The sequence below is a fragment of the Schistocerca piceifrons genome, unplaced genomic scaffold (genome assembly GCF_021461385.2).
Source record: "Schistocerca piceifrons isolate TAMUIC-IGC-003096 unplaced genomic scaffold, iqSchPice1.1 HiC_scaffold_1209, whole genome shotgun sequence".
In the NCBI taxonomy this organism is placed as follows: Eukaryota; Metazoa; Arthropoda; class Insecta; order Orthoptera; family Acrididae; genus Schistocerca; species Schistocerca piceifrons.
The window spans coordinates 102,501-107,500 of NW_025727025.1; the positions used below are offsets into that span (position 1 = coordinate 102,501).

A 5,000-nucleotide genomic window follows, 5' to 3' on the forward strand; every position below is an offset into this window, starting at 1 on the left:
CCGTCTTTAACCGCCACCACGTCAGGCTTGCGGATTCCCTCAGGTGTGCGGAGGTGGGGCTCCACAGAGACGTTGAAGCCCCTCTGCGCGAGTCCACGGGCGACATAGCGCACGATCGCGTCATGCCGCTTAACCCGGGACCCGTGCGTCCTGAAGCAAGCCTGTAACACGTGGTTGGCGGTCTCTACGGCCTGGCAGCCCGCGCGGCATCTGGTGTCCGCCTCCCGCCCGCGACTGCGCCGTGCCTTCGTGGGGAAGGCGTTGATGCGGGCGCGGAGAGCGTCGATGAAGTTACGCCCAGATAGCAGGCGACTGGTGTCAGCGACCCACTGGTGTTGCCCCTTGACGGCGGCGGAAGATGACAGCGCCGCACCGTCAAAGGCAACATGCAGGCGCGCGGCCCACATCTCTCCAACCTGTGTCGACGATTTGAGGAGGTGGCCCTCCCACATAAGATGCCGCTCCAGCGCCTCAATCTCACGCTGCACCTCGTCCCGGCCTGCACCGTCGGCGGCTGGCCCAATCCTCTTCAGCGCCAGGAGACGGGACCGGCGAAGTGTTGGCCCCATCCATCGGCATGATGGGATGCCGAGGCCTCCCTGGGCTACAGGAGCGTGGAAGTAGCCCAGGGGAGTGTCCGCCGGAAGGCGGAACCATCTCCTGACGGCGGCACGGATGGTCACATCTGCCGCTTTCAACGCACCCACTCGGGTGCGGCTGAGGGCCAGCCCATGGTACAGGCCAGGCAGAAGTACGGTGGTGAGGGCGTGGAGGCGCTGTTGCGGCTTGAGTGGAGCTCGGGAGATGACGTCCAGCTGCTCCACCAGGTGGCGTCGTGGGTTGAAAACGCAGCGACCCGCGGTGGAGAATTGCAGTCCCAGGTACCGGAAGGTTTCACCCACACGTAGGGCGGGCACGGTGGCGTTGCCCGCTTTGAAGGTAACGTCGGCGTCGACCTTCACCTTCTTGTCGCGCCCAGACGCGACTAAGGCGAGGGTGAAACACTTCCGGGCGTTGATCTGCAGCCCCAGATGGGCGAGGGCTGCGACGGCTGCGTCGATGAGGGACTGCAATCCCCTCGCGGTCGATGCAAAAAGCAGGACGTCATCTGCGAAGGCCGCAGCGTTAACTCTGCGACCAAGGATCCGAGCTCCGATGTGGGAGGGAAGTTGACTCAAAACATAGTCCACCGCAAAATTGAAAAGGAGGGGGGAGAGGGGGTCACCCTGACGCACACCCCTAGCCGGCTGCAGGGGCACGCCCACGTCGGCGCCGCCCGCTATCACTGTCGTGCTACCCTCGTAACACCTTTCGACGTACTCAATAAAGCAATCCGGCAGGCCATGAGCCCTCAGCACGGGGCGGAGGGCAGCATGGTCCACCGAATCGAACGCTTTAGAGACGTCGATCGATGCCACAAAAACAGAGCGACAGGAGCGGACTGCGTCGGTGAGAGCAGTGTCCAAGATGAAGGTGTTTTCCAACATCCCATCCCGGGGGATGAATGCCCGCTGACGTTCGTCCACAGCACATGCACGCATCAGGCGTGACGCGAGAACCTTGTGAAAGGTCCGCGCCAACACCGAGCAGACCGTAATGGGGCGAAAGTCAGCGGGGGTTGTTGGTGCAGCCGTTTTGGGGAGAAGTGACGTCCGGGCGCGAAGCAGACGCTCGGGGAGGGCGCGGGCCAGGAGGAAGAGGTTCAAGAGTTTCACCAGGACTTCATGCGGCAGGCGCCGCAGCTCCGCTGGAGTCAGGCCGTCCGGCCCGGCTGCCGATCCCCTGGGCGGCAAGGCAGCAGCGACCTCCTCACGTGTGACCGGCCCCCATAGGCACTCAGGAGCGACAGGCTCCGAGTGCGGGAGAAGGCGGTCACGGATGAAGCCGGCGGTGGAGATCGGCTTCTTCGTGAAGAGGTCCGCCCAGAAGTCCAGCAGACCGGGGATGTCGGGTGGCGGCTGCAGCAGGGTGCCGTCCAGCAAGCCGCGCACGCAACGTGCACGCGACCTACGGAAGGCGTCCTGTGTGCGCGCGTATTCCCAGCGGCGCCGCTTGCGCTTCTGCAGCGGCGGGGCGGCAGGCGGCCGCTTGGATGATTGGCGCGGCCGCTGTGTCCTGGTGATCGACCTCTCCCCCCTGGACCCGACCGACGCAAGGGCATCCGGGAGCATGCCCAGGATGACATCGGGCGGCGTGCCCCGCCCCAGACCAATGACTCGATCCAGGGCAGAGAAACGCTGGGCGGAAGCAGGTAGCCCCGCCAGATGCTCCCAGATGGCGGCGTCAGTCGGCCCCTCCGGCGGCGGCCCGGTGGTGTCGGCCGCGAAGTCCTCGGCTGCGTCGACGGGCGGCGCAGCGGCCTCGCCCGCGTCAGGCAGCGAGCTCGCTGCTCCACGGCGGGACGCCGGCTCTTCGCCCCGACCGATCTCAAGTGCCTCCATGAATTGGCGGACGAGCTGCTTGTGGGCAGCTTGCCGCCGTCGGCACTTGATTGCCTCAAGCGTTCGGTCGGGGAACATCCTGGTAAGTTCTTGATTTACAAAGAAGAACCGGGCGTCCCTCTCAAGGAACAGTTCGGCCTCTGCCTTGGCGAGCGACAGGACTTCTTCCTCCGTCCACCTCGCGCGATGCCTCTCCGTCACGATCTCAGCGTTGGCGGCCGCAGGGTGTTGGCGGCGGCGATGGACCCCGAGACCGTTCTTCGTGGTAAAAGTGCGGTGGCACTCACTGCAAGCAAAGGGAGCTACACAAACTATCGCATTTTCGTTACGGCCGGTTGGCCGGATAGGTGCTGGGGTAGCTGGGGTGGCACCTTCAGCGGAAGGGCCACCATCTCTTGTTTCTTGTCGGCTGCCCCCAACTATAAAGGGATAATGCGAGGGGGGGCTGGTAACCCCCCCAAGCCCCTGGTGCGGTCTTCCACTCTGCGAAAATCAGCGGGCCCACGAGAAGGGGAGAAGACCGCAGGAGAGGAGAGGCTAAGAGGGCTAGGCCCATGTATTGCGCATCACTCTCCCTGTAACTATAACCCAAGGAAGGCACCTCGCAGCAGCAGCACGACTACATCAAGACCGCACTTCGAAAAGCCAAGTCCGGATGCAGCCACACCGCCGCCACTTGGCCACCTTAAGAGAGTCATAGTTACTCCCGCCGTTTACCCGCGCTTGCTTGAATTTCTTCACGTTGACATTCAGAGCACTGGGCAGAAATCACATTGCGTCAACACCCGCTAGGGCCATCGCAATGCTTTGTTTTAATTAGACAGTCGGATTCCCCCAGTCCGTGCCAGTTCTGAGTTGATCGTTGAATGGCGGCCGAAGAGAATCCGCGCACCCACGCGCCCCCGGAGGAGCACGCTAAGGCGGACGCGGCCTCGCAGCAAGGAAGATCCGTGGGAGGCCAAGGCACGGGACCGAGCTCGGATCCTGCACGCAGGTTGAAGCACCGGGGCGCGAACGCCGCGCAGGCGCGCGCATCCTGCACCGCCGGCCAGCACGAGGCCGACCAACGGCGAGAGCAGACCACGCCCGCGCTAAACGCCCGCACTTACCGGCACCCCTACGGCACTCACCTCGCCCAGGCCCGGCACGTTAGCGCTGACCCACTTCCCGACCAAGCCCGACACGCCCCGATCCTCAGAGCCAATCCTTATCCCGAAGTTACGGATCCAATTTGCCGACTTCCCTTACCTACATTATTCTATCGACTAGAGGCTCTTCACCTTGGAGACCTGCTGCGGATATGGGTACGAACCGGCGCGACACCTCCACGTGGCCCTCTCCCGGATTTTCAAGGTCCGAGGGGAAGATCGGGACACCGCCGCAACTGCGGTGCTCTTCGCGTTCCAAACCCTATCTCCCTGCTAGAGGATTCCAGGGAACTCGAACGCTCATGCAGAAAAGAAAACTCTTCCCCGATCTCCCGACGGCGTCTCCGGGTCCTTTTGGGTTACCCCGACGAGCATCTCTAAAAGAGGGGCCCGACTTGTATCGGTTCCGCTGCCGGGTTCCGGAATAGGAACCGGATTCCCTTTCGCCCAACGGGGGCCAGCACAAAGCGCATCATGCTATGACGGCCCCCATCAACATCGGATTTCTCCTAGGGCTTAGGATCGACTGACTCGTGTGCAACGGCTGTTCACACGAAACCCTTCTCCGCGTCAGCCCTCCAGGGCCTCGCTGGAGTATTTGCTACTACCACCAAGATCTGCACCGACGGCGGCTCCAGGCAGGCTCACGCCCAGACCCTTCTGCGCCCACCGCCGCGACCCTCCTACTCGTCAGGGCTTCGCGGCCGGCCGCAAGGACCGGCCATGACTGCCAGACTGACGGCCGAGTATAGGCACGACGCTTCAGCGCCATCCATTTTCAGGGCTAGTTGCTTCGGCAGGTGAGTTGTTACACACTCCTTAGCGGATTCCGACTTCCATGGCCACCGTCCTGCTGTCTTAAGCAACCAACGCCTTTCATGGTTTCCCATGAGCGTCGATTCGGGCGCCTTAACTCGGCGTTTGGTTCATCCCACAGCGCCAGTTCTGCTTACCAAAAGTGGCCCACTTGGCACTCCGATCCGAGTCGTTTGCTCGCGGCTTCAGCATATCAAGCAAGCCGGAGATCTCACCCATTTAAAGTTTGAGAATAGGTTGAGGTCGTTTCGGCCCCAAGGCCTCTAATCATTCGCTTTACCGGATGAGACTCGTACGAGCACCAGCTATCCTGAGGGAAACTTCGGAGGGAACCAGCTACTAGATGGTTCGATTAGTCTTTCGCCCCTATACCCAGCTCCGACGATCGATTTGCACGTCAGAATCGCTACGGACCTCCATCAGGGTTTCCCCTGACTTCGTCCTGGCCAGGCATAGTTCACCATCTTTCGGGTCCCAACGTGTACGCTCTAGGTGCGCCTCACCTCGCAATGAGGACGAGACGCCCCGGGAGTGCGGAGGCCGCCGCCCCGTGAAGGGCGGGGAAGCCCCATCCTCCCTCGGCCCGCGCAAGGCG

At 62.7% G+C, this 5,000-nt stretch overlaps 1 pseudogene; it reads right to left on the bottom strand.

Moving 5' to 3' along the window:
* LOC124729464 overlaps nucleotides 1-5,000 on the bottom strand; it is a 7,960-nt pseudogene that overhangs the window by 1,951 nt on the left and 1,009 nt on the right.